The sequence below is a fragment of the Plectropomus leopardus genome, chromosome 5, assembly GCF_026936395.1.
Source record: "Plectropomus leopardus strain MGB_pleo_1.0 chromosome 5, ASM2693639v1, whole genome shotgun sequence".
In the NCBI taxonomy this organism is placed as follows: domain Eukaryota; kingdom Metazoa; phylum Chordata; class Actinopteri; order Perciformes; family Serranidae; genus Plectropomus; species Plectropomus leopardus.
This window is the reverse complement of record NC_142180.1, coordinates 3211312-3238095: the sequence shown is the minus strand read 5'-3', so window position 1 is coordinate 3238095 and position 26784 is coordinate 3211312. Positions and strand designations below refer to the sequence as shown.

At 38.6% G+C, this 26784-nt stretch overlaps 1 protein-coding gene across 1 annotated transcript in view; it reads right to left on the bottom strand.

The window, feature by feature from the left end:
• The window catches only part of naaladl2 (N-acetylated alpha-linked acidic dipeptidase like 2), a 795864-nt gene extending 771092 nt beyond the window's left edge, over positions 1–24772 (bottom strand). The window contains exon 1 of the mRNA XM_042513024.2: positions 24142–24772. The gene's annotated coding sequence lies outside the window, so the exon portion shown is untranslated. The remainder of the gene's footprint in view (positions 1–24141) is intronic.
• Positions 24773–26784: the final 2012 nt, after the last annotated feature.

Genomic DNA, 26784 nt, shown 5'->3' with positions numbered 1-26784 from the left:
CAAGAAAGGTCAAGCTGTTGCCGAAATCAAGTGTTTCCTTGACTGAAGCAAGAAACAGGATTTATTTCTGAAAAAGAAACTTAATTTGAGCTTTAGCTTAGAAACAAGGTTATCAATGTGAGGTCTGAGTGACAAAGTTTGGTCAATAGTAATATGAAGATACTTATAGGCAGGGCCGGCTCTACCCAATTTGGTGCCCTAGGCGCCCTAACCCTAATCTGCACCTCCGCACCAAATAACGACATATCACATGCTCACACATAATTTAGGAACATGTCACTGTTTATTTATTTGTAATGTTAATATATATATTTTTTTCTAGACAGAAAACACTAAGTGAGGGCACCAGTGGGCATAGAAAATTATTATTTTATTATTATTTTCTCTCGAGGCCAAGGGGGACTGGCAGCGTAGCAGTGCCCCTCCAGCAGATTGTGTCCTTGGCGACCGCCTATATTGCCTATGCCAAGAGCCGGCCCTGCTTATAGGTGTTAACCATTTCAATTTCAACTCCTTGGGCAGTTAGGATCTTAGGAAGAGTATATGGGAGTTTTTTTTCCATTTGAAAAGAGCATGGCTTTAGAATGGTCTGCATTTAAAACAAGCTTGAGTTGAGTCAGATGGGACTGATAGACATCAAAGGCAGACTGCAGAAATGTTGGAGTTTGGGCTGCTAAGTAACAGATGCACTTATTTTAACCCAAACCATGAAGTTTTTTTCTGACCCCAACTATATACTTTTGTTGCCTAAACCCTGAATGAAGTATACATAGTTTTGTCTAAGTTTATTTTGAAAAGCAACTATGCACGTAACAAGCAGAAACTGGCATTCCATCCCTGAGTGTCCAAAACTAACCTTGACAGTAAGATATTGTCACTGACTAAGCATGGGTATTTTACGAGTTGGGAATGAAGATGTATTAGAGTTTCAGCCCCTACTCTTACATATGTTGTGGTTTTACAGGAGCAATATTAAAAAGGAAATACATTTAGTCCGACAAAGTGACTTGAATTTAAGAGATCTCTGGTTAGTGAGATGTCAGCTGCCACGGAAAATAGCCATAACCACCCCTAACAGAATGGGATCCTGAGGCGATACTGATCTGCAATCACTGTAATTTGAGGGTACTGTTTTCGGACAAATAATGCATGTGGCTAAACTCATAAATTCTACCTGCAGTTTTGCAGCAGAAAGGGTCAACTATACATTTAATGACACATAATGGTAGAAACAGGTACCTCAGGCATAACCATCACCCTGGACTTGAATTACATGATGCTCTTCTACACTAACGGACAAAGCACTTTACAATTTGTCTGGAATTCATCCTTTCACCCACAAACTGATGGTGCTGCCAAACAAGACAGTGGCTTGACCATTGACACCACCTTATGTATAGTGTCCTGCTCAGCTGCACTTGGACATGGAGACAAGAAGAGCAAATCAAACCCCAAACCCTGTGATTAATGGACAACCCACTCTACCTCACGAGCCCAGCTGCCCCTGAGATAATTAGTCCAGATATTTCACACAGTAACCTTTCACTTATTTACCATCAGGAAAAGTTTTGTGTTTTAAGATGCATGTGAGTAGTAATTAGCAGAGAATTGTCTAGCAACAAAATGTGTAAAGTTTGGCGAATCATTTGGTAAAACTTTTTCAAAAGAAGCCAATTATTGATGCAATCTCCTCATTAAATTTGACAAAACTCTTCTCTAGATGCTATTAATTTAAAAAAAGTATCAGTGTTTGTATTGAAGTTGGTTATTCTGGCCTTGGTGTTAGTTGTTTTCAGATCAAGACCAAATTGTGTTGATATCCCCCCCAGTAATAAAAGCTGCCTCCAAATACAGCCTGTTCTCATTCTGAACTCATAAAATACCATCGCTTTGACAGTGTTTTTACTGTAAGATTCCGACACGAAAAGCCACCTGTCATGTTTGCATGAATTACAGCTGGACCGCAACATCTGAGAACATGGCTGGACAGAACAGGTCACAGTGTTCTTACCTGTGCCAGCAGGTGCCACTTTGTGGCAGGTGCAAAGCTGCTTTCACATGATACACACACGTGTGGCATCACTTGACAACATGGCTGGACAGAACCAGTCATGTCCACATGAAATGCATAGGCTGGCATTAGATGAAACAATGTTGGTAATAATGTAATATAAGGAGCACAAGGGCGCCTATAGGTTGGCTAGAAATGGTGTTTGGATGGGTCAAACAAACTCTAGACTTTTATGAGGGAGTCCGGTGTTTGCTTCCTGTCTGAATGTGATGTTTTTTTTCTACACATTACCAAGTGCCTCCTTCCCTTAATCCTAACCATCAATGACTTTGTTGCCTTATCTCAATCATCCATGACAACATATGCGCTGGTTTTTGTTGCCTAAACATAACCACGTGCAGTGTAATCCCACCATGTGCTTGTGTTGTTATAACAGTAGCGGCTCTCCAGAACTTAGAGAGCAGACGCAGAAGGATACCTAGAGTGTAAGTCCACTACAGAGCAGCAATATGTGATGACTTGGAATGAAACCGTGTTGCCACATACTCACACATGACTGCTACAGAAAGCAGTACTAAGTAACTGCTACCATAAAGTAAGGGGTTTGGTGGGTTCAGTCATGTCTTACCAATGTGAGTGTGCTGTGTTGAATTAATGACCACTCTTACATCCTGGGAAATTAAACCTGTATGCTCTGAAATCCATAGTCATGTGAGATGATCAGAGTTTCATCTTGGTGCATGCAATGCAAAATATGTCTGAGATGTGTGTTTCTAAGCACAAAGTCCCTGACAGAGCTGCTTCACTCCCTAAAAAGTGAAAAAAAACCCCACATAACTGCAAAGAGTATGCAGAGCATGTCCACCTTTAAAGACCGACACTCATCTTTACCTGTGGACTCATTACAAAGCAATTACTAGTAATTAGCTTATATGAGAGCTGTTTTGACTTAATGTGATGGTTGGGAAAAAGTGTTAAATTTAATTTTTATGGCAGTTGTTTGGCTTGATAAATATTATTATCTCAAGGTATTAACTTTTTATTTGCGTCACTGCATCCCTGTTCACACCTGGAGGATGAGCTTGTCCACAAACGGTGAACATGATGTGATCCCGGCTCACTGAACTGAACTGCCAAATCATCACATCTCAGTCCAAGTGAGTATTTGTGATATACATCTGAACAAGGGTTTTCAGTGTAAGGATCAACTGCCAGCTTTTATGACACCACTGTTGGAAGCATCTGACCTGTTGGCCATCTGCTCTGTAGAATACCTCTGACATCTTGAGAGTCAATGGCCTGATAAACTATGACGGTTCAGAGAAAGGGACAGGCTGAAACTCTACATGAGTCCAGTGTTTCTGTATTATTTTACACATCAATATAGCAGTGTTGACTCATGGCTCACTTCAAGTAATTCCTTCAACCTTGATCAAATCTCTGTCTCAGAAAACAGAGGGTGACTGCCAAGGGTGACAACGCATCATTAATGCTAAATACCACCAATGAGAAGGTAATTGGTGGAAATGAATACCATACAGCGAATTTGCATTTTCATAATAAATGCTACACCACATAAACACAGCTGCCAACAAGTAAGAGTAAGCTGAGCAACCACTGTAGTTACAGTATTTAATGTATTGTCATAGACTGTGTCACTCAGAATTTAAAATGTGATTCATTGCCAGTGGCATTGACAGCCATAGAACCATATGGACACATGTTTATACACAACACAACTAGAATTAGAGCCACGTGGTTGTATGCCTCTGTAAACTAGTCAAGTTTCTCTCACAATTTATACTCATGTCTGTGAAAACATGGATGCTTTACATACATCTTCAAAGATTCATGTCACCAAAAAGTCTACCCTTCTATTCCTGACTGATGTAAGGAGTGATGGACTGAAAAGTGTTTTTGCACAACATTATGATGTCAAAACTGACCTTTGACCTCTTGGATAAAAACATACAACTACATAATTTTATCTTGTTTAGACCTTTGTGTGAAATTTGAGCATATGAATTCTCGAGTTACAGACAAAACCACGGTCCCCGTGACCTTGACCTTTGACCAGGTCATGGTCAGTTTACTCTCAAGTCCAAGTGGATATTTGTGCTAAATGTGAAATCCACAGTCTGTTCCCTCAAGCCCATCTTTAGAAACTGCGATCATGCATCTTATCTAATCTAATCAGTTCATCCTTGAGTCCCCTTGAACATGTGTACCAAATTTTTAAAAAATACCTTCAAGGTGTTCTTGAGCTATAGCATTCACAACGATGGGTCAGATGGATATATGTACGTATGGACAGACAGACAACCCAAAAACATACTGCCTCCAGACTCAGCTTTGCCCAGCATGGAGGCATAAAAACTATAGACAGTGGAAGTGAATAACTGACCTTTGCATCACAACGCGATGTGCTGCTGGGAAATGTGGGGTCCTCGCATTCGTGTAGCTGGCACTTGTCATTAACCACCTAACCAAACATCATTTCAAACAAAGCACACTCCCTTGTAGCATGAGGAACGTAACAAGGCGCTCAAGGTTTTGAACCACCCTCCAATTTCCCCACAGGACTCTTTTTCACCAAATTAGCTCTGGTTCTTGAGCCGGTTCTGTTCAGGATTCTTGGAACCTTGGTCTTATCTAACAAACCAGCCCCGTTTTTCCACCAGCTTTGTACAGAACCATTGTAATCAAGGATGTGTCATCAACAGAGGGCATGACACAGTGCCCAAGAGAAGTTAACAAAATTGCACATTGCACTGATTACCTGAAAACGCTTGTTCTGTTATCACAGTTTTTACCCCCAAAACAAGCACAGACCAACAATAAATAAGACTGCTACACACTATTTTTATGACAAATTCTCACTTGACTTTTCAATCCTCTCTTTCCAACCTGTAATATATGACATGCCCACTGATGTCATCATGGTTCCCACTTCAGCTCAAGGAAAACCTGCTATTTTTTGGCTCAAGCTTAGAACCAACTTTTTAGGTTCTGAATCATTATATTTTGGTCAAAATGCTCTGAATGGTACAAAATTTGGTGTGGGAACCAGAATGGAACTGGTTCCATGTTGGTGGAAAAGTGGTACCAGAGGTCTTGGGTACATGACTTCACGCATCAGAAACCCCACCATGGATAAGAATTAGGATCTGAGGAATTATGAGGGTTAATGGAAACCTACCTAATACTATTCATCTCACCTATCATCAATTGTAATGCTGTGTCTGATCAGTGTATACACAGTTTAATCTGTGTGTATCACAATACCTAAGTGGAAACATTACGTATTATGTACTTTTTATTGACAAAAAGGGCAACACATTGCCAAAAATTTCAACGCTAGGCAGAGGTGGAAATGTTGGCATCCAAAAAGAGTCCACTTGATAAAGGCGGATGGAAACATATTTGCGGCAGCAGCTTCTTCGACTATAGACAAAAGGTTCATGTTATGCACCCACTCACCATTACACCAGAAAGCCTGCAAAATAAAAAGGAATAAACAAAGTGGGCATTACATAACCACAATGTCTCTAGTTGAAGTCCAGACAGGGCCTGATCCACCCTCTTATCCATCAGAGGGTTGATGAGGGTGGCTGCTTCCACCCTCTCTATCAACGTTACATTTGAAAGGACACAAGGATTGGAAGAAAAGTCACTTATTATGTAAAGGAAACCTAAATGTCATCTTTTGTAGGCAGCAGCAATCAAATGCTGTGGCACCATTTCATGATGTAACCTTGACACATCTTTAGCATATTTCCATAAAGGTAGGTGATGGGAACACGCACTGATTCACAGTAATTATACTAAATGACTTTAGTCATTTACTTGTGCAGCATTTTTATGATGTGTTCAGATGGAACGATTTTAGAGGCAGAGCAACTGGATTCAATGTAAAGACACAAGTGGATGCCAACACACGCAAATTTGCCCAAACTAAGGTGACGACTGTTTGCAAGTTGAAAATGTTTCACCAATGTTTCAAAAATATCTCACTTCTCCTGAAACTGTTTGACTCCACAGCAAATCATAGTTTTCAGTCACTTAAGTGGCAGCAAATAACAGACTACAAAAACATACCAGTTTAAAAGTTAAACAAATAAGAGAGGCAGAGATGTACTTCCTATTCAGTCTAAAGAGTGTGAAAACCCCAAAGAAAACTCCTCCATCCACTCCCCTAGTTCAGTGCCAAGGTTGGACGTGACTGTAATACACAACAGCTGTTTACAGTGACATTAAAATGATTAACATTAAATTGTCTTTTAACTTTTTTTTTTTTTAATTGGTGACAATTCTTACAAAATGATCATAAAACTACTGAAAAACGTCCAGAAAGCTAGAGGTTAAAAAAAAAAAATTGCACATTGGGGAATTATAATTAATAACTAATTATAATTAATCATATTTTAAAATGAAGATGTTGCAAAACTTATTATTGAAAAAATCTTTCAAAAAAGTTCCTAATGATTTTTTGTTGTTAATGATAGCAGGTGGTCTTTAACCATCTAGGGTTAAGGTGGATCATAAACCAGTTTTCTTGCAGATCCATCCATCAGTGCTCTTATCTGGCTAAAGGGTTAGCCTAAACACACTTAGACCAAACTCCACATGGTTGATTTGCAAAACACTACAGTACACCAGCATGGCATTCTGCCACATGCCAATGGACAGTATAAGCACAGCAGCAATTCTAGGGGCTCATTTGTTAAACTCTGTGGAGAATCCACATTAAATGTTTGTGTACATACAAATAAGGAAATGTACGTTCATTCATTAAGTCACCTTTACCACTTATCCTCTTAAGGGTCGCAGGGGGCCCGGAGCCTATCAGCTGGATAGCAGGGTCAACCCTGGACAGGTCACCAGACTATCGCATGGGTGACACAGAGACAACCTTTCACGCTCACATTCATACCTATGGCTATAGAGTTAGAGTTTAGAGTCATCCATTAACTTGCAAGTCTTTGGACTGTGGGAGGAAGCCAGGGAACCCGGTGACAACCCTCGCTGAAACAAGAGAACAACTCTGCAAAAAAGGGCCCGCCCACCCAAGATCCGTACCTCGCCCCAACCACCGTGCCACCCAGAAAATGTGCTTACGTCAAAAAATATTCTGATTTACAAAATCATGCATATGCCTTCCAGTGCATGATTTTTTTGTATAAATCACAAATCAACTCAGAATTGCCTGCATGTGGATCAGTCTCATATCCCATCCTCTACATGCCAACATTCTACCAGAAATGGTCAATGCAAAGCACTTCATGAATGCTGATGCACAGAAATTAGCCTGTTGATCAGTGGCTTTTTATGGTGATGAAAGGCAACAACTGGAGGAAAGATCAAGAAACTTTTTTTCTGACACAGCGGTGCTTGTGGGTGTACATACATAGTTTGATGGTTGGTAGAGTCACAATAGAAAGGCTGTGAGTGAAAAAAGTCACTGCATTTAATGCTTCATCAAACAGGACATACCTTAAATTAAAAAAAAGGTCTGATCTAAAAATGGAGGCCAAAAAAAATAACTGCACTCCACTGTCTTTGCCAAGTTACACAATCCATATGTGAAAGGTCGAGAAGATGTGTCGAGTGGAGTGACTGGAAAAGATACAGTGAGTATGGCAGCCTTTGAGGTGTCTCCAGTGCGTTCTGTGCACCTGACAGCATAGCCATGTTCAACGTAATAATTTTACACACATCTGAATACTAAACATACTTGGTGATTTATGAACAGTAATAGAATATATGGGTGATTCTTCAATTAAGGGAGTTTTTCTGTCCCCAGGGTAGATTTTCAAGAAAAAAATGTTTTTTAGAAAAAACAATCATTGTATTTGTTAAAATTAGGTTGTAGTAGCTATGAAAAAAATAACTGTGTCTCAATGATGATATTTTAATATTTTTTCAGTGTGTTGAAAATTCAAATGTGAAAGAATTTTACTGTTTTGGGCTTGTCCCCAACCCAGACTTGTTGACATCCCTCTATAATAAAGCAATAAAAAGTGCTAAATTCATTAAAACTTTACTTTTCATTTCCTCATAACAACTTAAAAAGCCATTTTTCAAATTCATATAGTCTATATTTGTTCAATTTGCAATTTATTTACAGTTAGATATCGCTGTCCCTCATACATCTGTCATTACCATCACACTCAACATTTTTGAGAGCAATAAAGTTTTTTTTCAAATAGTTACATACATTGTTGCATGCAAATTAGATGCTCCAGATGGACATTCCCAGACATGAGGCAGAAGCCTGATTTTTTGATGCCCACATATGTGAGTAATTTGATGTTTTATAAATCCTGATTTGAGAGTATGTTTATGAGGCGTCATTACCAAACAAGTTACTATTTGAGTATTTTAATTCATTAATAGAAAATTTCACTTTATTTACATATATTCAGTGTACATTGTATGCTAGCTAACCAGTTAGCCAAGCAAGTCTAAAACTTAGCCAACATTTTCTGCAAAAAGTGAAAATTGTCATTACCATCACGTGTCATTACCATCACACAAGTGACTGTGATGGTAATGACAATCAGTGATGGTAATGACAATTTATCTGTTTATTACCTTATAACTAGAATATATTATCTTAATTTACTATTTCCTACTTTACTATGATACATAATTGAACAGTGACCAACTGTAATTTACATTATTTTTGTTTGAAGATGTCAACATGGCCCCAGCTAAACCAACGGTCAAAAAAATACAGAGACAAAATCAAGGAAGATCCTGAGAAATATCTGTGGAAGATGTTGTGCTCCCTCAGGGAATGAAACAAACTTGTGTCTAAGGTTTATGTTGGTAGCACACTCTAAACTGTCAAAATAGCTTTTTACAAAGTGATTTTTGAATGCCCGAATGAGATATTATTATGATTATTATGACTGATTGTTCTGGATCTGTCAGAAATGTGCAAAATGAAATCAATTTAATGTGTGCAAGACATAATTATAGTACGTCTAATGATTCCTCCATGTTTTCATCTAAAATTGTCACATGTTGCAGCTTTGCAGTGAACTTCCCCATCTATATATTATGCTCTCGGTATCCTTTTGTGTCTACTGTTTACGTTTCGAGATGCAGCTTCTGTGATGTCAACACAAACACATGGTGGGATTACACTGCACATGGTTAAGTTTAGACAACACAAGCACATGGCAACCAACACTAGGATGTCAACAAACACACATGCCGGCACAAGTGGTTAGGATAAGGGGAAGGAGGCACAAGGTAAGGTCTTGAAAAAAACATCACATACAGACAGAAAGCAATCACAAGACTGCTGCATTAAAGTCCTGGGTGTCTAGGATCCATCCACTGCTGCTTCTATCTGCCCTATAGATGCCTTTGCACCCCTTAAATTGTGTTCCTACCAGAAGTGCTTTCACCTGACGCCATCCGGTGGCACATCATGCGTACCTGGCAGGTTCTGTATGCCAATGTTGTCAGCTGATGACATCAGCAGTCAATACAGATGAAAAAGGAATCGGGCTCTTACACAGGAAACACTGCAAAAGCAGTATTTGACAACTTAGAAATTAGAACGGGCTGGTATGTGCTTTGTTTGTATGCTAATGAGCAGTAGAAGCACAGCAGCACTTCGGCCCTTTTTTTCTGCCACCATGTTTTTCTTTGTTTCTTTTATCACTTAACCTCCTGAAGCACTTTAAGGATTTAAAGAGTTGACCTAATTTAGAGTAACATAAACAAATCTGTCTCCTCTTCACAACTGCTCTCAGCCTCTCTAATGTTACTGTAAACTGAACAGCCTCGTTCTTCTGGTTCAAGTCTACCAAGATCACATGTGCAGAGCAGCACCAAGCAGCGAGGAGCATGGGGGAATGGTTTGACACTCCCATCTGACTCAGGCCTAATGGGGCGGCAGGGTCATGCTGTTTAATGGCAGTTAGCTAGCTGAGTGACAGCACTGCACCAGGCCAGGGGCTCAGCTGTCACGGATCGCAGGTGTGCTGCTGAGTTATGTGTCATTGTGGGATGCGATAAGGTCGAGAAGAGACTGAGAAGGAGAGTCAGAAATTGATACAAAAAGATAGAGAGAAACAGAGCAAAGTGAGGGAAGAGTGCTGAGAGAGCCCAGCAAGCATTTGGCTGGAGGTGAAATGCAGGAGGTGGATGAATCCAACCAAACAGGCACAAAACTGACAGGCATTGTCAGTTTTTTTTCTATATTTAAACCATAGAGCCCACTTTAATATTACACACACTCACATCGCTCTGTGCAGAAAATGCGCTTTTCAAAATCAAGCTTTTAAAAATATTATACATTAATATTATTTTCTACTTTTATTGTTTTTTTTTGTTGTTGTTTTTTTTACCAACATCAGTCCTAATCATAAATATCATATATTCATTAGTTTTCAGAAAGACCATTTAAATGCCAGGTGATGATGCCACCATGTTTTGAGATTTAGAAAAAAAGAAAAGAAAAAAGGAAAAACAGAGTATTTTCAATATACTAAATGCTAAGTAGATTTTTTTTTTTTTGGATGATGACAGGCTGGGATATGCTAATGATTAGCAGCAACATTGATTGTGACAGTGCAACTAGTGCAAATAGCATGTGTTTTCTCCAAATGCCAAATATGGTAAAAATGACATATTCAGGTGGAAAACAGTTAAAACTACAAATAGAATACCCAGAAATAATTCAATGCATGTTTTCATGCTTTGATGGCTGTGGGGTCAAAAATTGCAATTGAATGGGTTTCAATGGCATATTTTTTGCACTTTGCGCAGTATGAATGTAACAATTTAGTTTCCACGGTGTATTTTGGACTTATTGTATGAGCTGAGCTGGAAATTTCATGATCAATCAAAAATACACAATCTTGCCAAAATTGATGCCATATGCATGAAGATAGCCAATATTACTAAAATATGAAGAATGAAAAAAAGAATGAAAAATGCACCAAACAATCCCTAAGGGTTAAACATGAAACTGATACATGTTCAAGTTCAATCCACTGACTGAGTCTTTGCCATGTACTGACAGAACCATGGAAGTAAAAGAAGACAAAAAGTGAGTCAGTCAGTCTGCACACAGCTGATCCCAACTGCATGACTCGCCCCTGCCTGCAAGTTAAGTGGAAAATGTCAGCGGCAATTATAATGCAAAGCTAACCTTTTGTGAGGGAGATTACTGCATTGATATGTTGTAGCTTGTCATACATGGTGACAAAGGATTCTTCCCTGACAATTCTTAGTAATTCTGAAGAGGGAAATTGCTTTGCCTGCACAACCCGGAGGTGACTACACAATGCTGACAGAAATAAGGCTTCTTCAGGGGCTGAACACTATTGTTTGCTGTAAATAACATATTAACACGGAAAAAAACATGCCAATGTTCAGGTAATACAATTATTAGAAAAGTATTCCTGCACTTTATGTTAAAATTTCATAATATTATCTAATAAAAGTTGACCGACTTTAAATATGCATTTTTCAAATCAAGTAATAGTAATAGATGTTTGTTTGTTTGTTTAGAATTTCTGGTTTACCCCTTTGAAACGTGAGCAAATTGGTTTAATTTGAAATGAATAATTGAAAAGAAGTGACTTGAAAATAATGAAAAGTATACCAAAATTACCTGAAAATTAGTCAATTATAAGTACTTAAAAATATAATAATAATTTTGTAAATTAATTTTACATATGTAATTATGTTAATCGGTGTCTTGTTTTTTTCCCCGACATTATTTGTCTTCGCTTCCTAAAAATAATTTCTTATAATTTGTAAATGTTTAATTCAAATTTGCTCATTGCCTTTTTTCCCATTTTTGTAGGTAGTGCTTCAATTTGCTCAGGGTTCAAAAAGTGATATACTTGTGCAAGGCATCTAAAAGCAGCACAAGGAAAGTAATGTTGCCTCAGATATCAAAGGGTTAAAAGGTGAGTGTACAATGTATTGGTTATTAAAACATCACTGTGCATATGATAATATGCATATATTTTTAGAGGATAATACAAGTCCACAGATGCTCTGTGTGCAATTCAGGTACCCTGCTTTCTTGCTCTTTCAGGCATATTAGGGCTCTGAAGGTGTAAATCACTTTTGTGTTTGCACTGACATTATTAATGATTGGTAGCTGTACTTCCCAAGGCTTGAATGCACATGAAACTCTCCAGCAACTGTATTAAAAAACATATGCTTCTTTTTTTTTTATAAAGGCAAACGTACAAAAACATCAACTACGACTCCCAAGATGCATTGTAGAAAGGAAATATTCAACCACCTAACTTGAAAGGATGCTTCCCAAGTTGTTTATAAGGGAGGAAGATATTTAATTTAGCAGTTTAAACCATATAGATTCTTGGCCAATTTTGATTCATTCAGCACTTCAACACAACAAGAAAAGCCTCTATTACAGCATGGATTTTCTGCTGGAATTTGCAACATAGAAATGACCACTGAGGCTTATGGGTAATGTTGTATTTAGATTTACCAATCTAAAAGAATGAGTGATCTCTTAGAAACAAAGTTGAAATATTTATCACCTATGGCTATTTTATGCTCTTTATTCAGGGGCAAAAAAAGATGTAAAAAAGTATTTTTTCTGTGGCAGGATAAAAGCAGGTGATTCTCTGATTATCTCTGAACAGAGTAATATGATATAGTATATATATATACATATATATATATATATATATATATATATATATATATATATATATATATATATATATATATATATATATATATATATATATATATATATATATATATATATATATATATATATATATATATATATATATATATATATATATATATATATATATATATATATATATATATATATATATATATATACATATATAAGGTACAAGGCAGATTTATTGTAGTAGAGTAATATAGAGTAGAACTGAGAAAATGCCTTTAATATCAAGTTCATGTAGTAGGTTTGAGGTTGTTCTGGGTTTTAATTCATCAAAGTTTATTAGTTTGATCAGTAAACCTGGACCATGAAATATGGCCCCAGGTAAGTGTAAGTAAAACATGGGACCTCCTCCAAACATCAAACACTCTTTGTGGTGGCACTGCTATACTCCCCCAGGAACCGTTTGTTTGGTCCTTTAATTAATCAGAAAAAGATAATGACACCTGAGTAAGTTCACAACAGCACTTCCTCAGATAGCAAGTTGGTATTTTCAGAGCAGTATTATCATCATCATTATTATTATTATTATTATTATTATTATTGTTATTATTATTATTATTATTATTATTATTATTGTTATTATTATGCACATGGTATAAAAAGCCTTTGTGAATGGTCTATGAAAGGGACCATACATTTGATGTGTTGACTAAATTCAAATCCATTCAACCCACAAAATGAATTTTCTTTGTCCTGTAATTTTAACATTTTTTTTCTCAAGCTTTTTTCTTTTTTTTAAATTAAAAAACAAATCCAATATAAAGGAGCAAACATGAAATAAGGACAATTCCACATTTTGGTGATGATAACCACAGCTGTCATACAAAGTGTCACAGATGGAGTGCGAAAAATTCTAAGTAGGTATATTTGTGGTAGGAACGTGACCGCCCACGATGCCTACACAGTCAGCTCCCTTCACTTCTTAGTCTGGAAGCAGACAGGCCGAAGAAGTCCTCAATGAGCATATAGCTTTCGAGGTTAAAAGAGAGGCAGTTGGGCAAAAGGTAACAATGAGGAGTCTCGTCAGTTGTTTGGAACTGGTTCGGTTTTGTGGCGTTCGATCTGGAGCAAACCACAGTCCTCTGCAAAGTTTGTTTAAAGGCTGTCGCAACTACAAAGCAGCAGCATGACTGATTTATTTCACGATCTCAAACAGAGGCAGCAGCCTAGTGGGAGAAATGTGTCTCACTCGGAGATGCACAAGACTACATCAGCCCACAAACACCCAGTAAAAAGCAACTGACATTAGTGGAATCATTTTCCCGTTGTGTCCCGTATGACAGGGAAGTGCAAAGCTGTTACTGATGCAGTTGTACTGCATATCAGTAAAGATACAGTGTCCATACATTCAGTGGAAAAGCCTGCAGGTTTATCCACAAGCTGAAATCTATCCACCCCAGGTATGTGCTACCAAGTCGCTCTGCCTCATCTGTACAGCTGCACACATGAAAAGATCACAGAGAGCTGGAGGGAATGTGGTTTCCACCAAAAACCAATGGCTTTATTTGTTAACATGTAACTAATGTTGAATGATGATGATGATGCTGTCTTAACTGCAAAACTGTACAATATGCATTGCTGAATTGAAGCCTCTACATTTTTTAATTTGCCCTTTTAATTTTCATCATCAGAATCAAAGCAAAACTTGTTTTGAGTAATTTCTTTGTCATTTGTAGGTTGTTTTTAAGAGGGGAAAAAATCTATTACAAATGTAAATCGAGTTTGGTGTGAAAAAATCTGAGATTTTATATTTCAGCCATATCGCCAAGCCCTACATTCTGGACATTTTGTTTGGTTGTTTCTTAGCTTTTAAACCTATTGACTGGAAAGGCAGTAACTGCATTGAAAGTGTAAAGAACTAAAGATAAGATCTCTCTTTCTTCAGTCATTTTCTGGATTCTGAATGAAAATGTAATGATAGAAAAAGCAAAACTCACATCATAAACAGTAGATAAATGGAAATATCATCAGCTCTGGCAGTGTTTGATGGGCCGAACAACTAACCAACAACTCTTGGGTGTTCATACAGAGGGAAACACATCTGCAGCATGTTAAGCTTTGGATTTTTTCCTATCAGGATTCATATTTAAATTTTCAACAAAAAAGTTTCATATTACACAGTTATGCAAACTACACAGAGGACAGATTTTATGGGATTAGAAAACACTGGATATTTTCAAGGTAATGCAGATGTGAGTGATAAAGTCTCCGTATCCTTTGCCTGCTCCTCGGAAAATATTCAACAGCAGTGGAGACAGCTTTCATATATTTTTGAGCTGTTGTTACGGGCTGCAGTGTGGCGACTATACATTTGATAAGCCTGCTGATTGTAGAGACGGGAGCTACAGCTTCAGGCTGACACAAAAAACAATCTATGTGCCCCTTTGTGTCAAAGCAGTGTTGTGCAACACAGTGAAACTGTTGCCTTGAGCAAAGAAAATATCATCTTGCATCAAGGTGCAGAAAACACTATATGGGTTTGTGGTAAATCTGTCTCTGTGCAGAACTATTAGGTCCTGCAGGTCCATTAATCAGGGGCCTCTTGGGGTTTTATAGGTCCAGGTTAAGTCTGATAGGTGACAGGGCTTTTGCTGCAGCTGCAGACAAACTGTGGGTTAAAACTCCCTAAAGCATTAGATCAGTCGTCGAAGTCAGAATAGTTAAAGGGCATCTTAAAACCTATTTGTTTCCTTTTTATTCAGCTTTACAAGTTCTTCTGGGCAGTCAAGTTGTTTATTGCTTCCAAAACAAGCCTTTCCCAGTTTTACCATTTTTGTAGGTTAAATGGTGTTAAACAGATCACATTCTTAAAGGGATACTTTGCCAATTTTTACCCAACTTTGTATCCAAACAATATGTGTGGTATGTGTATATAAAATGTGGTAAACTTCCCTCTATCTGAGCCTCAGAACCCTCCTCCCAGTGACGTGCTGTCAATTGTAAATCACATTTTCTAAATCAACAGTATTCCATAAAATAAACTTGATATATCACTGTTTATTATTGTGTTTTCTATCTTTAAAATGTTTATTACTTCAACAGTTAAGACATTACAATGAAAAAATATGGCAGTTGAGCATCAGCAAGTATGAAAATGATTGGGAGAAAAGCAGTCCTTTTAGTCCACCATTAACTGTTAACATGAGCCAAAAAATCATGTTGCACATGCGCACTTCAATCCTGTATCCTAAAACATTAACATCAAAAAGCAAAACTCTTCTGTGCCTTATTGCAAAATATGCCAGAAATGCTCTTTGTTATGTGTTGCATACAACTGAGACTCCACACTGGAAATGTGTGCAGTTGGATTTGAACGTCACTACGTGGTGGCCACTGCAGACAGCTCAGGACCAAATGATTCTGCAAAATAAGATTTTCAAAGCAGAAAGGAAATTACAGCAAGAGGGAGGACTACCTTAGCCATAAGCGACCTACAGTACATCAACAAAAGAGACAAAGTGTTTTTAAACCGATGGCTACAAAACAAAAGATTGGCACTATACAGTATGTGGCAGTGCTACAGTCAGCGGCTGTATGGCTACGGCTATCCGGCTCATAAAGAGAAGTTTTACAACCTTGTAAGTAATGTTTTCACCAGGGAAGATTGACAGATGAATGTTATCTGAAAGTAGCCTCGGTCAACAAAGTGGTGATTCTGTGTATGTTTATGTTTGACTTGATATCAAATTGACCTGTGTTTTTTATTGTCGGTAGCTAAATGTGAGACAGAAACATAAGTTGGTCGCTCTGTGTGTGTGTGTGTGTGTGTGTGTGTGTGTGTGTGTGTGTGTGTGTGTGTGTGGTTTCCTTTTGATACTGAACAGAGGTTACTGCTGCTGAGGAGTTACATTTCAGAACCAGTTATTTTGTCTGCCACTGTATGCCAACACTATATCATCACTGATGAGAATTTCCTTGATATTAAGTAATGTAAGTGTGCCTGAGCACGTGCATGCATGCATAAAGTGAAAGAAGAAAAACTAATGAGCAGTAGTCTGGCTCCGCAATGCCTACCACGTCACTGACTTCACTACATGTTTCTGGTCATCCCCACACAGTGAAACCACATGACATATTTTATGCCAGTGTTTGTCAGTGTTCACTGGCTCTCTGGCTTTTACACGCATTATACGCTCATTTTCATATTTCCTGCAATCCTTGCCACCACCTGTCTCCCTCTCTCCCTGTCTCTCATTCAAACTGGGACCAAAGTCTAATCAAACAGTAATACCAAGAAGGGCTCATCAAATACCTAATATATCACCTAAAATGTATTCAGAAACATATTTTAGTCTCCCATTTAGTTGTAATAGCAGGACTTTGCCAACAGGAAGTGGTCCCCATGCTGTTTCAGAACAGAGGCCGATAAAACTGAGATCAAACATTTAAATTAAGCAGCACTGATCAAATGTAAAGTAAGATTATGTTAGTTAGTTGCATATTTTTCGTTTAAATGTTTCAGAAACATGTTTTTGGATTACTTTTTAACCCCTTGAAACCTGGATCAACATCAATTTTCTCATGCTGCTTTTCAGTTCCTTAACAAGTACTAAAACCTTTGAGCCCGAGAGCAGGTTTGATGTTCTTAAAAGAAAAAAAAAACACGGGAGAAAAGACAATCAGCAACTTGCCATGAAATGTTCAGTGAACTGCAGAAAATTTGTAAAAGGTGGCAAAAAATGACCTAGGCTAAAAATAAATAAAAAAATAAATAAAGGGAAAAATCATTAGAAAATGATCAAGTAGCTATGGAAAATATAAAGAAAAATATATTTATATTTATTGTAAATTGTATATTAAAAGTTTGAGAGAAAAAACAAATGTACATATATATATATACAACATATATGTTGCTTGTCTCTATTAATTTCAGATAATTTTCTTGTAACTTCTTTTGATTTCTTGTAATTTTTGAAGTCATGTCTTGTTAAGTTACTCACTGCCTTCTTTCTAATTTTTTGTCTTAATAGGTCAAGCCAGTTTGATCAGCTTTTAAAGAGTTCACTGTAATACGAGATCATATGTTACCAGCCAGTCGCCATAGTGTCAAAAGGCCAAGTTCACATTATATGACCCACCAGCGGGAGCATTTATTGGTCCAGTACAGTGCAGTGCATTCTAGTTAGTAGTTAGGTAGTTGTAGGTTTTCTACCTCTTGAGCAAAGCTGAATGCGACAGTCCTTTTTCTCTGTTTGCTCTGGTCATCTAGCATCATTTTTAAAAGTATATGCGTCTTTCAACTCCATAGACAGCCAATTTTTATGAAAAGACCAATTTTTTATTGGTGAAATGCACCAAGGCTCTCTCTGTACACACAGCTATAGCTAGATTGAAGGTCAAGTTGTTTGGAGTGCTAAACAATGTAATATATCACTACAAATATTAGAGGAAAAAGTATTCATACTGTTGCAGCAGAGACTACCAGCAGTCTGACAGGGAATCAGTTACATAAACACAGTGGGTGTCTTTGAAGCTGATTAGCAATGGGAGTTCGCAGCTGTAGTGATAGGAAGTATAAAGTAGAGCAGAAAGCAAGGTAGGGTCAGTCATAACATGCCCTGTGGGAGCATACACAGAAGATCATGCACCGCTTTGTAAAACAAGCCTATCATTAGATCAATCCAGATGCTGAATATAAAGGGAAAGTTCTCTTTTGTAGCTCATTTGTAATTGTTAGCATGTTGTCTCCCTAAATCAGCTTAAGAAACATCTAACCTTTCTCTGAAAATCAGCTGGGTTTGTTTTTTTGTGCAACAAATTGCTTATCAGTGTACAGATTACAATTAATATACAGTAACTATGAAAGAAAGTTTGGCACAAGTGACCCTTTATTATCTAGAGGTGCTTCATTACCAGCCCCTTTCCATTCTGAAGTTGTTCAATACAAACACAGTGCTTTGGGCATAAGATCTCGACGCCAAAAGCAACCTTTCGCGTCCACGATACGCTCCTGGAGGGCATCGATCTTAAAACCTAGCCGGACAGAGCTGGTCGTAGTGTTATTATACACCGCCGGACAACAACTGCCGCAGCACTGTGAAATGCGGACAGACGGCATCATTTGCCAGGTGGAACCTGTTCCATTTCTCATGACACGTCATAGAATGCTGTCAGGTTGAAACACTGGAAACAATGTTATATAAAGAGCGAAACAGCACCAGTAGGGTTGGCAGATGCCGTGGAGGATGGGTCCATCAAACTCCAGACTTTCATGCAGGAGTCCTCTATTCGCTTCCTGACTGAATGTGATGCTTTTTCTACACCTTACCATGTGCCTACTTCCCCAAATCCCCACCTCTTGTGCCAGCATGTGCTTCTGTTGCCGTCCCAGAGTTAGCTGCCATGTCCTTTTCTTGCCGAAACATAACTCCATGCAGTATAACCTGACCATGTGCTTGTGTTTACATCATGGGAGCAACATCCCAGAATGCAGCAGACACAGAAGGATACTTAGAGCATAATATGCAGATGTGGAAGTCTACTGCAAAGCTGTAACATGTTGGAATAAGAACATGCCATTTCAGCTAAAGACACTTTAACATTTTTTTAAGCCTTTTATGTATTCCAGCCACAATATAGGTTAAAGTACACTTTAAAGTCAGATAACAGGCCATGATTGCTCGTGTGTGTGTGTAGCTTAAGTGGTGCATTGGAGCAAGTAATGGGAGACAATGACTGGAGAAATGGATGACTCCTCAAAAGTCACCTTGAGTGAATAGAACTCATCATTCACTTGCCAACACACACACACACACACACACACACACACACACACACACACACACACTGCTTCTCCAGAAGGCACCATGGTCTTTGTCAACATTAAGGACACCAAGCATGTTGTCCTGTGCTCAGTGATATTCATCAGCCATGTCTTATACTAAATCTGCCTTCATCATAGCTAAAGACGGTGCTGCTGACAGTGATATACAGTGTGGCTCTGCAGTTTCAGTTCCATGTTTCATGAGATGTATCCGCGATGCTCACATTTACAGTTTGAGTTGGCATTGAAGTTTGGAGTTGGCATTAAATGCAGCAGTGTGCAGTCTGAGGCTGTGTAAATGTAGTCAGACGTTTGTAATTTATGTAAATGATTGGATTGATTCATGTGTGAGACCTCTGATATTTCATGAATTTATTGTTAATTATTATTACCTATTTTAATGCCAAATTAAATGTTAATCATAATGTGTGTATTATCTGGATGTATTACCAAAGTCTGGCATATAAGACACTTTTGGTTGAAAGCCAGCTCCAAGAAAATGAACTCTGCACTGAGAATTAATCTACTGAACTGGTCCCTAAAGCAACTCTTCATGTTTGGGTATTAGCATTCTTGCTTGTATCTCATGAAGATGCATTTCAGTCCATTTTAAGAATCACTTGGGGTGTGTGTGAGGTTTGCTACTAACCGAATCCTGAAATGTGCTGCAGGGCAGGCATTGATGGAATTAGTCCTGACAAATGGGCTGTACATGGATAAAGGTTACATAGATTGAACCAAAGATGACAATCAGGGGGCAGGACTCTCAGACCTCATGTGATGCCTTCAGGTTTCTTTATATCCACTGTACCCCACTAACCTCTAACCCTCCATGTTTTTCATGATTTGAGCTCTAATAACACACATGCTCGCACTGCTAGAGGCATGTATTCAAACCACATTCCCACTAAGCTCTATTAACATCATGCTTTCCCAATTCTACATCTCAAGGTTATTTTTCTCTTACTCTGGAATTGGCTACAGGGGGTAACTTTAAACATATTACTCAAGGTATGCATCTGATTTTCATTTAAGGTCAGAGGTTCAGAATGATTGGTGATAACAAATCTGCGTTTCATGAACTCATTTACATTTAATCATTAAGCAACATTTACACGGATACTCATCAACAATCCTGACTCACTCTCAGCAAATCAACCACATGGGCTTTGTGCTGGACAGTGGCAAATTGAATGCATATGCACCCACCCACTCCTCCTCAAAAACTCAGTTTACTTGATCAACTTGTCTTAACTTTCTAAATTTTGACAATGACATCTTTGGCAACATCCATGGAATGTTCTGCTAGGACCCTCCAGGGTTTACTTTTGCTGGTATGAAAAAATAAACGCCCACAAAGTCCAGTGGAAATATTCATTAATAGCAAATTATATAGGCTTATATTGTGTGACCTATAAGATATTTTGCCAAGACGACTTGTTTAACTAATATCAATTTATATTATGCATAGCAGATTGGAGGTTTTTAATAACAGACAGGTTTTCAATATCCATCAAAGCCATAGGGAGTGCGTCACTACGTCCATGGCAGTCATAGCATGCCCGCTGTAGGTGACAGCATTATTAGTGTTATCCCTACCATTATACTGGGGGTCATTATTGCATATTTTACAGTTTTGCATATGGTACAGCTTTTTTTTAGTTAAAACAGCTTTTGCTTTTCTGCCATACAGAGCAAAACAGGAAAATGACTCCACTAATGTCGGCTCCTTTTTACCGTATGTTTGTGCGCTGATGTGTTCTTGTGCATCTCGGAGTGAGACACATTTCTCCCACTTAGCTGCATGCCTCTGTTTGAGATGGTGAAAAAAAATTGGTCGTGCTGCTGCCTTTAGTTGCAACAGTCTTTAAACAAACTTTGCAGTGACCTGTGGTTTGATCGAGATCTGACGCCACAAAACAGAACCAGTTCCAAACGACAGACGAGACTGTGCTCTTCATTGTCATTAACGCTTGCTGTCATGTTGTCATGTGTGAGTATCTCTACAAGGTAAGCATGGCTGGGGGGGAGCAGCCCACTGTGAACTACGGAAGCCCTAGGTACAGGGCTGGATGAGGTTAAGTTAGGACTGGGGTAAGAATGTTAGTATGAGCCAATCAGAGCCTGAGTAAGGCAAAGTAGGGCAGGTCAAATCTCAGCTATCACAGGAAATGCAAATTCCCTTTGGAGACATGATCACTATTGATCATCTCCAACTACACTGTATATCCAAAATCACCAACAATTTATTGATCTATAGAAAAAAACAAAATTCAAACAGAAAATAGTACACTTTATAACTTTGAGAAGTCATGGCCAATATAAGCGGGGATTTAACCCTTTACTGCTCTGATAGAGTTATTCAACACGCTACAGTAAAAGACAAGGTTTGTGAGAGCAGCTCCAAGTGTGTAAATGAATCAGTGTAACCTGAGTCCCCCTAAAACACCTCTCTTTGGCTGCTGCTGTAAGACCCCTAGTGTTTTTTCTCTAATTAGTTAGACCAAGTCAGGCTGACAGCACCTACATTTGCACATGTTGCAGTCATGCCTTTGAAACAATAGAAAGCCAAAGTGCAAACCACCACATCAAATGCAACACATCCATCTAACTTGGTACTAATTTCTAAGATCATTTAGAAGCCAACTAAGCCTTCCTCAGCTTTGCTCTTCCAGAAATGCAGCAGTGTCAGGTACTGGTGCTGCGTCCATTCAACCCAAGGCTTTACTACTTGTTATTCATCCTCGACGCCTAATGTAAGGCCGGCTACAGAGAGCACCACAGGTGTCCCACTCAGACACACACATACACTCACACACTTGGTCTAAGAAACCTGCTGGCTTCGGTCCACTGATTCCTTGGTGAGCGACATGCATCATTAACAGCTTCTAAACTGCAGGGGTGTCCTGCCTCCAGGATCTTCTTACAGGCCGTCCGTCTCCCCCCACTCCTTACAACATCCCACCCACTACAGACACACACTCTTTAAAGTGCTACTAAAGAGGCTTAACAGCCCATTCCAAAAAGCCTGCATGGGGCATTTGTACTCTGTAAAAAAAAAAAAAAAACCTGCTACAAGCAACAAATGGTACTTCCGTGAGTGCCCTTATGGAGCGTACACTAGTTGATGTGCAGAGATGGTTAAGGGCAGCAGCAGGTGAGTACAAGCATTTTCTCTCTCCACACTTGCTTGCCAATAATTGTTCAAAGAGGCGTGAGAACTGTTAGAAGTGAAGTCTTGTAAGGACTTATGAAAGCACACATATATACATACTTTCAAGTGTTCAGACAAGTGTTGAGGATATAAATATGTCAGGATGTGATGTGAAATCGGAGGTGCTCGTAGTGTGCAGGTCTTTTCTTTGAAGTGACTGCATTAGCAGATTGATGGAAGGTAATCCTTAATGAAAATGGCATTTCTTGCGGTGATTTGAAACATCAAAAAAAAGAACACTTGGCTGGTTGAGCAGGGTTGACGCGCTGCAGGATAATGGATCTGTCGAACATCACACAATAACATATAGACTGTCTTCCTATCTGAGCTTTAAAGACGTGCTAGTGTTTGATGTCGACATGGTGCGGATGCATTAAGCGGCAGCATGTTGATGATGTGTTACAGTAGAGACTGAATGCTGCGGCAGGAATAATGGGATCTTTATACAGGTTTGTGTATATCTGAATATAGTGATGCTCACATAATTATACATCACTGGCATGTTTCTAAAATGATAATTCTGTTAATGTCATGGAAATAAAATCCCCAAAACTGCATTAGAATTCAGTCCATGAGATTAAACATGCCTTGAAGCGATTAGGAAAGTGTTTGGTAGGCACAAACCGATAAATACGGCGAATACTGTGAAGCAGAATCTAAAATGGCTTCAGCAATGGATTGCACAGTAAAATGAGTGACTGTAATAAAAGGAAATTGACATATATTCTGTAGTTTCAGAGACCTACATAATGTTAGTATTATGCATCGTGTAGAAATCTGAATTACTATAATATTTGTCGGATCAATCCGTGTTTAAAAAAGGCTATGTTTATTTCAGCGGAATATTTTGTCATTTTTCGTAATATTCAGCGGAGCATTTTCACATTTCATGGATCGAAATTAACTCTAAAGCTTTAAATTTGATGAATGCCTTCACGATAGTAATGATGATAAACCATATCATTTCCATTGTGAGCATATAATGAGAGAAATTGTCTTTTATAGCGATAATATCTTGCAATCATTTTTAAAAGCCATCATACAGCGCTACAAAGAAAACGCAAAAATATTCAAAGAAACACTAAAAAGCAAAGCGGCATCTCTTTCCAAAATCACAGAATGAAAATAACCTCAGCAAACACATGACATCAAAAAGGTGCAGTGTGTCTTTAATTCTCTGCCTTTGTGGTGGCGGCGGCAGCAATAGAGAGGGCATTCCAGGCGAACCACAAAGCCAAGGGTTAAAGACGATACCACGCTGACTCTCCCTAAACGACATGCCACGCCATTTTACCAGCTCTTTATTTCCCCGTCATCGCAAACCGGCTTCAACTTCCTGCTAGCTCGCATGCCATTCAAGGACAAGTAGAACAGGAGGGGAGATAAAAAAAAAGGCGGAATCAGTTTCAACAACATTAAGGGAAGGTCATTGTCTGCGGGCTTACCCTGGGAGAGACGCAGAGGGCCTGAACCTGCCAGAACCTATCCACAGCGACCGGGAGCGGGACCTGCGAGAGACCAGAACAACAAAGACAGTTTGTGACAAAGCTGAGGCGCCGCAGTCCGAGAGGAGTGAAATCAAATGTGACATTTTTCATTTATTTGTAAATGCCTCCTTGGCGGCACACTCACTCGAAACGACAGTTGGGCTCTTACCAAGTTAAGGGGAGCTGATGGTAGAATAGAGGGATCCTGACAGAGGTTGTAATGAGATGCCGCATTAGGGCCGCTCTCTCATCCACTCTCCCCTCTCTCGCCCAGGAGCACGCCCTTCACTTCCAATATACTACCCCAACAATTTGGAAACGGTTAACCCTGTGAAAAACTACACTAACCCTCTTTCGTGCTCCGATAGAACATTCTTTGTGGGTTTATTTTGTCAGAGATGCCTTTGATGCTACAAATGCCTTTGTCAGAAGGATTTCGGGGCATTGGGAGCCTTGGGAAGGTTGGGAAAGGATTCACAACACCGGCCCAAAATATATGAATAGGAGGATTGTTTGAGGCTGTAAAGCACTTGATTGCAGTAATGGAGAGTAATTGAGTACATTCACTCCAGAAATGTATTCAAGTAAAAATTAGAGGTACGTTAACTTTTCTTGTATTTCAATGGTATGCTTTACCATTCAGAGGGAAAATTTTGACCATTTACAAACTATCTAAACTTGTATATATGTATTCAATTCAATGTTTAATAGCCGAGTTGTTCCCAATATTTTTTGGCTTGTGTTCTCTCTGCAGATAAATACACCCCAAACACTTCTAGTGGTTCATAAGTGATGACTGAGAGTGATTACTTTTGTAAACTTTTGTCTATGTATTGCTTTTTTGTAGGTTTTTTTTTCTTTGGGAAAACCAAGCACATTGTACCTTTCAGTAAAGGACTTTCAGTACTTCTTCCACCACTGCTGAACTGTGCATTATTTTAAACACTGCATTATAGCATATGTTTAATACTATCTTAACACTAACACTAGTGTCACTTTCACTACATAAAGTTACATTAGCCTTTGCAAGAGGTCCTTAACATTTGACATATAGCAAATACAAAAACCATTATGTTTTAAAATGACTGAACAACCATAAAAAGTAATGATTGAGTCATAATTCCCCCACAAACTGGGTCAAGCTGGAAAGAGGTCTCAGTGGAGTAGCCTGCAAGGAAATGAACTATTACCCTCTACAAGTGTGTGTAGTGCCCTCTAAACTGTCCTTGCAGATTGAGTGTGCTATATAGTGGGCAGCAGGTGAGCAATGAGTTATGTACTTCATTAAGCTCAAGTAATTTCCCTTCTAGATATAACGTCGCCTTCAATCCATCCTAGCAGCCATCAGCTATATTTAGCTCTCCACCACAATGCCACAGCTCATCATAATAATGTAGGTAAAGGTGTTTGGCTGGGGCCAAGTTATACCAGGTGTCATTAATATGGAAGGAATGATTCTGGCCTATATTACACAACGGATGAGGACGGGTTCCAGTGGCAACTCATTTATCATCCTTACTTACTTAACTTATTCCTTAATAATTCTGCTGCTGTAATTAGATCCATCATGAGCATGATATCATGTCTCTTAGATACTGTATTTAAATCTGATTATATAAGGACATCACTTAAATGTAAAATGTTAATTAAACATTATCCATTTAATTCTGTAAAGATACATTTAGTGCACTTGTTATAATGCACCAATGCTGTTCTTGTGAACCCAACAGATTGGGACTGTAGGTGGGTTTCCATTAACCCTCAAATTGCACAAATTATAATTTTGAATTTAAATTAAGCCTTAAGGAAAACAATAAACAATAAAGGTCTTATGCTGGCATGAGGTGGTATTTCAGGCAATTTCAAAAATCCATATTTGGCAAAACTGCATCAGAAACACTTTTTTGGCTGTTATTGTTTACATGACGCTATGGCTATGCGGTTGTTGGCAGGAACTGGCTCCCTCTGCCATGATGCAGCAGGAGCTACAAGAGGTGTTATTATATCGTACTCTTCAAAAGTTGAGGGGATCATCTGGAAATTTTGAATCCACAATTCCCTCCTACATGGCTGCTCCCAAATACAAGGGGCTTGCCTCTCCATTATCACTCCTTAACACTCCTACATGGCCTTGAATTGAAAATAATGACAACTAGTGCGTGGCTGCAATAGAAATAAAGCTGCTAATGTTTTGAACATCCATTGCCATGCTTCTTGGAATGTTATCGCCAGAGGAGCATTTAAAAGTGACAGTGGAAACACAGTCATCTTGCAATAGTGTTTTATCAACATTTCGAAAATATCGCTTAAGTTTTGTGCAAATCTGAATTAAAAACTGCCCAATGTAGCCGCAATTCTACTTTGTACACAATGGAATAGTACACAACAATACAGCAATGGTGCAGTGCTTTTCTTCCCATAATACTTAAGTAAAATCTCCAAGCAATATTTCTTTTGGCAGGACTAGTAATAGACTACAGTAAAAAAGTTGTTTTAAAACACAGATCTGCATGGTGGGCTATTTGAGGACAAGAGGGAACATCGTCCCCCTTTTAGCAAAATGACCAAAAGGCATCCTCCATTGTTAACCTGCCCCCACCC